Raw genomic sequence first — 13,150 nt, forward strand, 5'->3', positions numbered from 1 at the left:
ATTCGAGAGAAAGAATTGTATGTTAAGTTGATAAAATGTAAGTTTTGGTTGTCTAAAATTACATTTCTTAGACATGCGATTTTAAATGAGGGGATAAGAATAGACTTTAGGAAAGTACAAACCATAGTCGAATTATAAATTCCAAAGAGTGATTCTGAGATTCAAAGTTCTTGGGCCTTGCTGGTGATTATTGAAGGTTCGTAAAAAAAACATTTCGATGACTGTCTCCCCTATGATCAAGCTATTGAGAAAAGATGTGTTATTCACTTATACTGATAGGTGAAAAGAAAATTTCAATATATTAAAGAGAATACTAATAGAAGAAATTATATGACTCATGATCTTGAGTTAGCATGAGTTGTGTTCATTTTATAGATAAATCGCCGGTAAGATGTTATATTTATATTGATCTCAAAAAAAAAAGTATATGTTAACTTGAAGGAGTGAAAATAAAGGAAATGGATTGAATTCCTTGAAGAATGATGATGTGCTTATCGACTACCACCAGGAAAGGCTAATGTGGTAAATGATACGATAAAGCTGAAATAGATTTATGTTCTGAGAGTTTGAATATGTGATTGCTTTTAAAGAAAGATGCTTCTTTGATTGCAGAATTAAAGTTAAAGTCTATGTTGTTAGATTGAGTAAAGGATGTTCAAAGAAATGATGGAAAGTGCTTGTCAAAAGATAGATCAAGTAGGAAAAAATGAAACCAAATACCAGTCTGATGGATGCTTATATTATCGAGGAAAGAGTCGATATTAGTGGAAGATATGAAAAGAATTAGCATCGAGTATATTTCTAAATGTTTGTCATGTCAACAAGTTAAAATAGAGCATCAAGTGCCTTCTAAATTGTTGTAACCGATTTCCATCACTTAGCGGGAATTGGAATGAATTACAATGGAATTTGTAATAGATAAATATTATTTAAGATAATTTCAAGATAGTTGTCAATCGACAAAAGTCTTATTCATACTAGAAAAGAAAAGAGATCTTTTATCAAGTTGATGATAAGTGTTTCTTAATGTATCGATTAAATATTTCTCATGTTATCGCACTGAAGAATATTAAGATTCAGTCAGAATTTAACTTGTGGAAAAAGGATAATACTTATTAAAGTACGTTAGAGAAATCAAAGGTTGAGGAAGCTGATTGAAAAAGAGAATAAGATACCAAAAAGCAATATCTTCATCTTTTTACATCCAGTACATATTGAAAATTTGAGGATTAATTTTTCTTAGGGGGAGAATTGTAATACCCCAAATTTTGGTTTTTGTGACCAAAACATAAATTTTGAAAGTTTAATGGCCAAAGTAGAAAGTTAAAAAAGTTTAGGAACCAAAAGGGTAATTTTTCAAATTTAGATATTTTAACCCGGTAAATGAATAGTTAAATCCCAAGAATGATGTTTTCGTGGGAATCGAAATTTTGATCCAGAATTTGTGTAAAAGTTATAAAGTAGTAAAATCTGAAAGAAAATCGGATAATCGGATCAAATAAGAATTTTACAAAAATTTGAATGATGGTAGATAAAGGTTAGAAATATTATTTCCAAATTTTATAACAGTGAAATTTAATGTGGATCAATGGCATTGAAGTCGATTTTACATATTTACCTGAAATTAAAAAATTTAGTGACTAAATTATAGTTTTTGAAATTTTGAAAGGGCAAAAGTGGAAAGTGAATTTTTATTTGTTCATATTTGACTTTGAAATATTAAAAGAGATGATAATGCAATGGCAAGTTGAAATTATCATGTTTTATTAAGGGTAAAATGATAATTTCACATTAAATGAATTTTAAATTAATTTATATTAGATTAAGCCAAGTGTATTATGTTTTAATTGAAGAAAAATAAAAAAAATTCAGTGTCTTCCAGTCCCAAAACGTGCACCACCATAGCTACAAGGTAAGAATTTTAGTTTTTATTTTTAAGCTTATTCGATTAATTTTTGGATTAAGATGTTAGATAGAGAATTAATCCCCCTTGAAATTCTCTATCATATGGTATAAATATTACAGAAGATAATGCTTATATGATGAATTTGGAAATTAGTTTTTCTGTAGGATTTGTTGACTTTGAGGATTTAATGAAAGATTTTTATGTTTTTGATGTTGGAGATTAATTGTAAAGATTGTATGATGATTATAACTACTTGAAATTGGGTGATATTTCATTTGTCCATGACCTAGGGTTTTGAGAAATATGTGATTTGGTTAAATTATGTTAGGGCTTTGATTGTAGAAGCCTTGATATGTTGTTTAGAGGATATCCATGCTTGAATCAAGTGAAAATCAAGAACCCTAACCACTATGATATTCAGCCCTAAGGAATTAATAGGGGAAAATTATGAAGAATCTCCCTAGGCATATAAACGATGTTTGAAAGGTTCTACAAGCTTTAGAAAGTTATTTGGGACATTTTGTAATTTTATGAAAGTTGGGGGACCTATTCAACAATTATGAAATTATAGGGTTTATGTGAAAATGTTAGAAAGATGATGTTCTATGATGGAATTGAAAGTTAGAATATTGAATTTGATGATAGAATGTGAAATTTGACTATTTTGGAAAGTTGGTAAAGTTTGAGTACTAAATGGAAAATATTGAGAAAGTTAGGGACTTAAGTGGTAATAGTGGAGTTATAGAGGTATTGAGTTGAAAATTAGATGTTGTAAATTTAATTAAGTTGTTTGAAACTTGTTGCTAAAAGAAAAATGACTATTTGGAATAAAATGGAAAGTTGATATGAATTCTAAAAGAATTCATAAATGGTAGTTAAAATGAAAAGTTGAAAAATGTTATGTAAAGTTTGGGTGAATTTGGATAAAAAGGGATTTGTCAATTTGAAGTATTAAGGTCAACATTGATGATGTGATATGAAATTCATATCAAATGAGCATCGAAAGGATTTTAGTAATTTATTTTATATTGTGTGCCTATGTTAGTAAGATTCTAACATATGGTTTGAAAAGTATATGTTATGTAAATGGTGTTCATTTAGACTGTGATTAAAATCAATATAAAGCAATGTTATTGTTAAGGAGAAGCTTAAGGGCATAATATGAAGTGCTAGGAAGGTTTACAAGCTAAAGACACCAAGTGAGCGCATATTTAGTTCATATTTGTGTTATCGAGCAAACATTGGCTTGCGATGAGCCAGTGACGAAATTAGTATGATATGAAGTAACTTTTAACTATTATGTGAATTGTGATTCATAAATATATGTTTAGTTAATATACTAATAGAATTAGTGAATAAGCTGAAAATATAAGTTAGTGAAATCTGCCCAGATTTGTGTTCTGAATAGTAAGTTTAGAAAATCATCATAAATTATACAAAAATGATTAGAGGATAATTTTCACACCTTTGGATTTGTATGTCAGTATAGTTTCTTTAAAACAAATGGATACTAATTTCGACAGGTATACAAAAAAGATATAAATTTTTAATTGAGGATAGGTCAAAAAGCATGGCAGTTGATTATGCTCAAAACAACTATTGTAGGTTAACTTCAAAAATTAATTATAAATTGTATAAGATGAACTAGAAAAAAGTGTATTATATAGTTAGATTCATATTCGAGTCTAGTTTCTATTGGTATAAATTCAAAAAAAATTAAGTTTGTAGATTAATACAAAATAATATTTCTTTGCGAGTAGCTGCCAACATATAAAACTTGTCAAAAATTATGTTTTCATGTTACTCCTATGTTATATGTTATTATAAATGCTCGAAATAAGTCAACTTTATTAAAATTGGTATGATAATTATGATATTTATTAAATGATGAATATGATTTTTATATGATAAAGAAAGATAATTGACGATGATTATGATATATAAATCTTATGTGGAGATGAAATGTTTAGGGTATGAACTGCCCATTATTTTTATGATATGAAGAGTTAGATTTGTTGATATATTGATATCTTTGATAATTGAATAATATATAATAATTAATGGGAAAACCCATTGTATATTTCATTGAGATTCGAAGGTACATTTGTCATGCCATTAAGTTGAGTACTTTCCAGTTAAGTTATCCTACATTCGTGTACATTATGATATGCACCATTGGTGCTCATGTTATGATTACACTTGGAGTGCATTATATGTTTCAGTTAAGATTGGCACCGTGATGTGCCCTGTGTGCACCTTATGTTCTACTCATGTACCTTGCATTCTCATAAATATGCATTGGGCTATGAATTTGAAAATAAGATATGAATCCGACAGTAAGCAATGAGTCTAAAAGTAAGTTCTGATTCATAAAATAAATTTTGAAATGTGAAAGTATTTATTATGAATATAGAATATGACTATGAATACCCTAAAATTCATTAGAGATATTTCCTAATAAATTGCAAAGGTAATTTCTAAAAATCACAACATATAATTCCTAATAAATTGCAAAAGATAATACCTCAATGTGGTTCGCTCCATCCACTCAAGTGTTTCGGGTAAAAGAATCGTTCAAGCCTAACTATTCAAAGCATTACAATAGGTTTGTAACTAGGGATGGGCATGGGTTGGGTCAGGTTTTTTGTCCACTCGACCCGACCCGAGAACAAGGAGTCCTCCACCCGAGACTCGACCTGACCAAAATAAGTTTCACCCGACCCAATATATAACTTAAAAACCCGACATGACCCGAAATAATAAAAAATTATTTTTATTCAATAAAAACAATGACTAAATTAAATATATATATATATATATATAAAGGGGTATTATTGTAATTATTCCTAAATATATAAGGTAAAATTATATATTTTTTTGGGTCGGGTATTTGTCACATTAAACTAGACCCAACCTTAACCCTATTTTTTAAAAAATCTAACCTGATCGGGTTGTGTCGGGTCAGAACCCGTCGGGTTCGGGTCTCATGCCCATCCCTATTTGTAATTGAATCTAATCTCCACCACTAAGTATGAACATGATGCTATAGTCAAGAGGTCTTTAAAAAAGGGTGGGTAGGATAAAGGCTAAAATTCGGGTGAAAATTTCAAGACAAAGAGAAGACCATTCCAAATATTTATTCAAAAGGAAGTAAAATAAAGGAAAGGAAAACAAGAAATAGGATTATGAAGGCTTCAAATTTTCTTTTCTCCTTTTCTTTTCTGCTCTATTCGAATGTTATTTTTTCTGCAATGTATTTTTTCATTCGAATCTGCATTGCTCTATTTGAATTTTCTGCAAAGAATTTCTACACTGCAATGTATTTTTCTTCATTGTTGAAACTAAACTGCACTGTTTTTTCTACCATTCTAACTGTTTGAATTTTCTGCACCGTTTGAACCAGACTGCATTGCTCGAATAGTGCAATTTTTCAGCCCTTTTTTTTGACTCTATTTCCTTTTTTTGTCTCGAAACAATTTCAACTTTGTCCTAAAAAAGGGTGACAAAAAGAGGGAAAACAAAATAAAATAGGCTCGAGTTTAAAAATGTTGTGAACAAAGAAAAGGATAGGCTCAAAATTGGCTAACTAAGGGGAAAAATAAATAAAAGGTAGACTATTTTTTGGGAAGGGAAAGAGGTTAAATTCTAATGCCTCTATCACACTAAAGCAACACATTCAATAACGTAGTCTCAATAAGCATTATATCACAAGTTCTAGAATGTAAAGAATTAGTCGGCACACTCAAATCAAAGAAAGAGCAAGAAAGTAAATGTATGCTCATTAGGCTCAAAACTCACATGAAAGGTTAATTGCACTAATTAATTCTACCAATTCAGCCAACAAATACATGGAATGCCAAAACTTTTAAAGAAAAAACAATTAATCATGCCAATTGCTATCATGCTTCCTAAATTCCAACAAAAGTGAGACAAAAATTCACCAGAAAAATCAAAGAAATAAAGCAAAATATGAGATAGGTAACCAAGATTTCCAACACATTAATTCAAGAAAAATTCAAGTTTAACCAATTGAATAAGCAAGGTACAAAATCGATGTAATTTCCACCCCTCACTTTAATAATTTTGTCCCAAAATGTAAATTAATGCACAAGAGAGAGAACAAAAATAATCCCCTAATCAATGTCGTCAGTGGCCACGGCCATGTCGAGATGGGCCCAGGAGAAGGTATGAGAGAATCTCGGTAAAGTTTATCTCAATGGAATCAAGTCGGTCATGCACTTTATGAAGTTCATTGTGCACGTTCGATTGCAGATTCTCTTCCACCTCTTCATTACGTGTGTCCCTCTAAAGAAATACGCGTACATTGCGCACAGTAATAGTATCAGGAGGAATGATGTGTGGCGCATCGGGAGTGCTAATGAGAAGTCCCATCGAGTCTAAACATCGAGCATCTAGTGGATCCATCACAAAAGCATAAGTAAAATGTGAAGAATAAAAAGTCAATGGAAATAATCTAGATGCAAGGCTGGTAATATAAGGGCTGAGAATCAATGGACGATCAGATCATACTACTTGCTAAAAATGCACGCAAACCAAAAGCTCAAGTTTACCGTTTTTCAGTTTGCATACAACATTAGAAAAATAATTCAACCTTACTTAAACATGATGTAGTATTATTACGTCCAAAATAGTTATATGCCAAAAATCGGTGAATGTTGCGTAGAGCAGGATCGTGAATCTGCCATCCCTTCATCGTCCTTGCATTGAAACGAGCACCGACCGAACCTGTGAGACCCTCGTAGGTTGTGTCCGTGTCCAAAAAGGACCCCGACGACATTGAGTAGAAGGTTGTGTATTATCTGAACCTTCTACACAATAGAATTATGTATGAATACGCAACCAAATCAATAAGGAAACCAAATCAAAATTAACTTAAAACAAGGAAAAATTAAACCAAGAAGGAAACATGCAAGTCAATAGAATCATATCAAACCAAAAATGGATATAATCCCTTCAATTTCGGAGCCAGAGAATAATCGGGGGAAAGGGGATTTGCCTCCCCTTGAAGGCACTCTAAAAATTGCACCAAAATGAGAGAAAAGGGGGAAGCAATATTAGAAATCCACCCAAAAACCATAAAAAATCGAGAAGAGATAGTGAAGAAGAAAACTTATCTTCTTCATCGAGGAACACCGTGGAACCAATGAAATGTCGTCGAGAAACGAACCGCCATCGTTGTGAGAGGTAAAACTCGAGGCTTTCATGTGTAGATCTCGGTCGTTTGGGGATTTTTCAAGGTGATTGGTGGGTAGATTTAGATTTAAGGTGTTGAGAGCTTTCGATTGGGCTATAGTTTAGGTCTCCAGTCACCGTGGGTGGAGGCCAGTGCGACGTCAGACGGGGGGGATCACCGGAGGGGATGACTGGTTGGAGAGAGGTTTGAGAGAGTTTGGAGGCTTTGATTTTAAGGGGATAATTAAAAATGAAGGTAAATGAGAGATTTGGGGTACTTGTAAGGGAGGACCAATGTGCAATTAGAGGATTTTTAATCATTTCCACAGTCCTTGGAGTTTTGAAGCGTAATTTATTTTTGTCACCTGTTTTAAATTGGGCTTCCAAATTTAAAATTCAATTTTGTTCTTTTCATTATTTTTTCCTTTTAATTTGGCACATTAATTTATTTTTTCTTGTGTTACAACATTTTATTTTCTTTTTAAATTTTTATTATTTGTTTAATTCTTATTATTCTTATTCAATTCTTATTATTCTTATTCTTATTTTAATATCTTTTTAGGGACGTAATTAAATCGCAAATGGTCATTAAAGGTAATTAATTTAGATATAATTTAAATTTAATATTTTAAAATTTCAATTCTCGCAAGTAAGACAACCCGGTAATCGGTTGGTACCGAAAGGGCGATTCGAGGGTGCTCATCATTCATCGACTGTAAACGACTCCTGAATCTGACACATCTATAGTAAGACATAGACTCAATAAACAGTAAGTAGGTGTCTGATATACCTCGTTCGAAATGATATGTGGCGACTCCATCATGATTCTTAGTAAGAACGCAAACTCGAGACCACTCGAAGGAACGTCGCGATAGCTTGGCGACTTGACTAGGGACTTTGAGAGTCAGGCCAAAATTGATTACCAAGTTGTCTTCTTCAGGAAAGATTGTAAATGTAAATTTTAAATTTATTTTTGATCTATTTTTTATTTACCTTTGATTATTTTTTCCAAATAAATAGTTGTACTGATGTGTGCTCTCAGTGTTCTCAGATTTTTTTCAAAAAATTTTGTTCAATCTCTATACCCAAGCTCTAACCTTTTAAGTGGGGGTGAAAGTTCGTAGGAATTTATTCCTCACATGGGCGTAATAATTAGCCTCTGGGGTTCATATACTCTATGTCTTTATAAGAATTTATTCTTCACATGGACATAGATGAATGTACCCCCTCAAGTTTAACTCGGTCCGTATAGGCCTATGATAGGTTTAAGATTGATGATATGGAATGCCCAAGGGGCCACCAGCAAGTAGAAGTTAGGTCCCTTTGTAGAATCCAAACCATGTCGTTACGGGAATTAGGGCTTACCCCTAAACCTCATGCAAAGCCTAGGATACTGTTGCTTTATTTTCTACCTTTATTTTACTGTTATAAGCATGCAAACTAGAGATATATGTGGTTAGGATTTATTACTTAAAAAAAACATGTGGGATTAGATATCATGATTGGGTAGGAACAAAAGCATGTGGGGTAGATATCATGTAGGTAGGAATGATTGTAATTATTATTTTTTTACCTTACTAAGCTTGTTTCTTTTTATTTCCCTTTTTGGTTTTTTTATTTATTTCATCTGCAACATTACATAGATGTGTTGGTCTGCAAAGTTTTATTCAAAATCCGAATAGTTTTCATTAACGAACAAAGGGGTTGTGATGCAAGAGGCTAAAGAACAAAGGGGAACAATTGCGATCTATGAAGACTTGAAAGAAAACATGACCACGAGATGGCTACACTTCACACTAATCAAGTAGAATGATGACCAGAAGCTACGAAGCATGTGGGGAAAACACGAGAGGATGTGTTAATTCAATTCTACAGCTCTAGCACAATTCTAAATTCCATGATAAAAATGACGCACGACTTTACGATAGAGTCTGAACAGGTTGAGTGTTTTTCAAGTCAATGAAGATTGTGGGAGTAGACCAAGTACAAATACGATGGAGGATCTTAGTAGGAAACAGACCCAACAAAATGTAAAGGACATAAGAAGTTTCTTGGGGCATGCAATATTCTACAGACATTTCATAAAGGATTTTCAAAGATTTAAAAGCTTTATGTTTGTTGCTTCAACAAAACCAACTGTTTGTGTTAAATGATGAATGGCTCAATGCATTCACTGATCTAAACAAAAAACTTACCTCGACACCAGTTGTTGCTCCACTTGACTAGGACACCCCTTTCGAGCTGATGTACGACGCGAGTAACTACGCAGTAGGGGGAGTGCTGAGGCAAAAAAAGGTAAGATCTTAGATGTCATTTACTATGCTAGCCATACCCTTAATGATGCACAACTTAATTATACCACCACTGAAAAAGAATTGCTTGTTGTGGTATTCATATTTGATAAGTTTAGGGCATGCCTTATGGGAACTAAGGTCATTGTACATACAAATCACTCTGCCATTAGGTACCTAGTTAATAAAAATGATGCCAAGCCTAGGCTTATTAGATGTATACTCTTGCTTTAAGAATTTGATTTAGAGGTGAGAGATAGGAAGGGTACTGAAAACCAAGTAGCAAATCACTTATCTAGGATAGAAACCAAAAACATTTGTAATGACGTGAAAGATATTCAGGAGGATTTCCTTGACAAGAAAATATTATTTGTCACGACAGTGCCGTGGTATGCTGACATAGTTAACTTTTTTGTTAGTGGTATCATGCCTTCAGATTTATCTAGCCAGGGCAGGAAAAAGTTCAGACACGGCGTACGCCATTATTACTGGGATGAACCGTTCCTATTCAAACAATGTGGATACCAAGTAATCAAGAAATGCACCCTCGAAGAACAACATAAGGAGATTCTATTTCATTGCCATGCATCCCCGTGTGGATGGCATTTTGGTAGGATGAGGGCTGCTAGAAATATCCTACAATCTAACTTTTTCTAGCCCACCTTATTCAAAGATGCACACTACTTTTATAAGTCATGTGATCGTTGCCAACACACTGGAATATAAAAAAAAATGAGATGTCATGGTAAAATATTTTGTAGGTCAAACTCTTCGATGTATGGGGAATTTGTTTTATGGGACCCTTCTCAACATCCTTTAGTGATTTGTACATTTATTTGGCTGTGGACTATGTTTCCAAATGGGTGGAAGTCGTGGTAACACCTCGCAATGACTCCAATATCGTGCTGAAGTTCTTGCAGAAAAATATATTCACATATTTTGGAGCACCACGAGTAATTATCAGCGATGAAAGCACTCACTTCGACAACAAATTAATTGCCAAGGCACTGTAAAGATATAAGGTACACCATAAAATTGCCATAGCATATCATCCCTAGACCAATAGACAAACTGAGGTTTAAAATCGTTAGATCAAGTAGATCCTTGAGAAGGTGATTAACCCTAAATAGAAAGATTAGTCACTAAAGTTGGATGAAGCACTATGAGTATATCACACGACATTTAAAACACCGCTTGGGATGTCTCCATTCAAGTTAGTCTACGGTGAGGCATGTTATTTTCCCGTTGAATTATAACATAAGGTGTAATGGGCCTTCAAGAAACTTAATATAGATGCGCAGCTTGCTGGAGAAAGAAGATTGTTGGAATTAAACGAGATGGACAAATTTAGAGCTCATGCGTATGAAAATGCTCGCCTTTACGAAGAAAATACAAAAAGATGGCATGAAAGAACAAATTTTCCAAGGCATTTTTTCCAGGACAACAAGTATTGCTCTATAATTTAAGACTCAAGTTGTTTCCAGGTAAGCTGAAGTCTATCCGTTTATAGTACATCAAGTGCATAACCAAGACACAATTAAAATCTCAAATTTGGATGATGGGACTACTTTTAAGCTGAATGGTCAAACGCTGAAGGCGTACAACAGAGCACTAATCCTACGAGATAAAGCGTTGTTGCTATTCCACGACTCCCCAGAGTTTGCTCCAATTTTCTAATCAAATTTTGTTTCCTAGACAACATAATTTTCACTCTGTAAATAAATATTTTTTCCTTATTTTATTTTTCACGATTTGATCATTTTGATTTTATTCTCTAACTTAGTGATTTTGTGATATGTGGAAGTTTAGGGTTGAATCACATACATGGAAGAAAACAAACCCTAATAATTTATTTAGCGACACTTTTGAGAGGGAAAGATTTTTCCTTCATTATTTTATTTCTTTTTATCCTATAAAAATATTTAGCATTAATAACTATATCTCATTTTCTTTTTCTTTTGACCTATTTATCCCCAAGAAACCACACACCTTCTCCAAAACTGCCTACTTTACTCTCTGTCTCACCGTCCTCTTTCACTCACTTTTTATCTTTATCTTTTGTTTTCTCTCCCTTTCACCAAAACCCTTTATAGATACTACCCAAAATCTTTTCTATATCCATAAAATATGTTATCACAAAAATGATGGTTCACTCTAAGCCAAATCCTAGTGTGTCCGCCGCGACTACACGTTTCCAACGATTCCAAAGTACTGAGGCTGAGACAAGATTTAAGGCGTTGCAAAAACACCAAGTCTACCTGGAGGATGATTTTGTCTTCCTTGTAGCTGACGAGGAACAGTTTGGGCCAGAGGTGATGGACATTGTCCGAAAACACAACTGGGAAAAGTTCACCTGACATCCAAAGACGGTGAAACCGACCTGGTATGGGAGTTTAATACAAATCTGAGAGACCCGTCCCATCACTCTGTCTATGTACGAGGGAAGTTCATCCGTTTAACTCCCTCCACCATAAACAAATATTTTAAGCTCGGCAAAGTCGAAAATTAACATAAGAAATTCTTTACCAATGTAGATTCTGAGACATATGATGGGGTGATGGAGGACTTGCATTTTGGATGGGAAAAGTTTGAAGGGAATTCCCCCAATAGAAAGCGTGCATCGCACTCTTAAACCAGTCACAAAACTATAGAACCACTTCTTAAAAAGTAAGCTGATTCACACCTCGCACAACACCATAGTGCTGCTACGACGATTGATGTTGCAATATTCCATTATCTACAAATGCTCAATCAATGTGGGAAAAATCTTCGAGCAGGTCCAAGAATGTGTAAAGCGGGCTAGAGGTAACTTACCTTTTCCCAATTTAATAACCTTTTTATTCATGAAGAAAAAAGTCCCTAAGGAACCCTTGGAGGAGTTTATCAAATGAAAGGAGGGCATTACCAAAAAGAAGGTGACCGAGTTGATGAGTTTTGATGATAATGCTCCGACTGATGGATTAGAACGAGGTGCCAAATCTGTAGCTGCGGCGAGAATGACGACTGTGGTCAGCAACACTCGGGAGACACAAGATTGGCTAGAACGCTTAGAGGGTCACTTGCAGACCTTCTTTAATTATTTCAAGGCCATAGATACACAATTGAACACATTCTTCATGGAACTGCTACCAGTTACCACTGAAGACCTATCACCATTTCCTGAAGAACTATTGCAAAAATCAACACCCACAGGCGACAACACATTTTTTGCCTCGGCACCAGACGTCCAACACGGTTCCTCAGTTGATGTCACCACTTTCTCCATACACTTCTCTCTAATCCATGAAGAAGTCCTGGGCCAGAAGGATGAGTACATCAACTCGTCCTCTTCCTCTTCCGAGAATATTCAAAAAATCCCACCCGAATTTTTTGAAGCTAAAGATTTTGCCCCAGCCACATATTTTGTTGAACCAATTACAAAGAAACCTAGCTCTATCCAGCCCCTGAACATACACTGTATCTCAACACTAAACGAGTTATCAATCTTAAAGCTAGCTATCCCCTAGACTTACCTGTTGAAATCTCCCTAATCAAGGAGATGTCCCTACTAAATAGTCCTCCCAGGACCCAGTGCACCTCAAGTGCTCAGCAGGCCATATTTCTATTTTATCTTCATCATTGCTTCTATCATAAGACACAGGATCTTTTAACCCCATCTTAAGTGATGCATCTCCCGAACGTCCAACCAAACTTCTCCACCACAGTAAGGTACCATGTTTCACTTGTATTTACATCATTATTTTAGAATAATTTCCCTTGA

The sequence above is a fragment of the Hibiscus syriacus genome, unplaced genomic scaffold (genome assembly GCF_006381635.1).
Source record: "Hibiscus syriacus cultivar Baekdansim isolate YM2019G1 unplaced genomic scaffold, ASM638163v2 tig00001644_pilon, whole genome shotgun sequence".
Lineage (NCBI taxonomy): Eukaryota > Viridiplantae > Streptophyta > Magnoliopsida > Malvales > Malvaceae > Hibiscus > Hibiscus syriacus.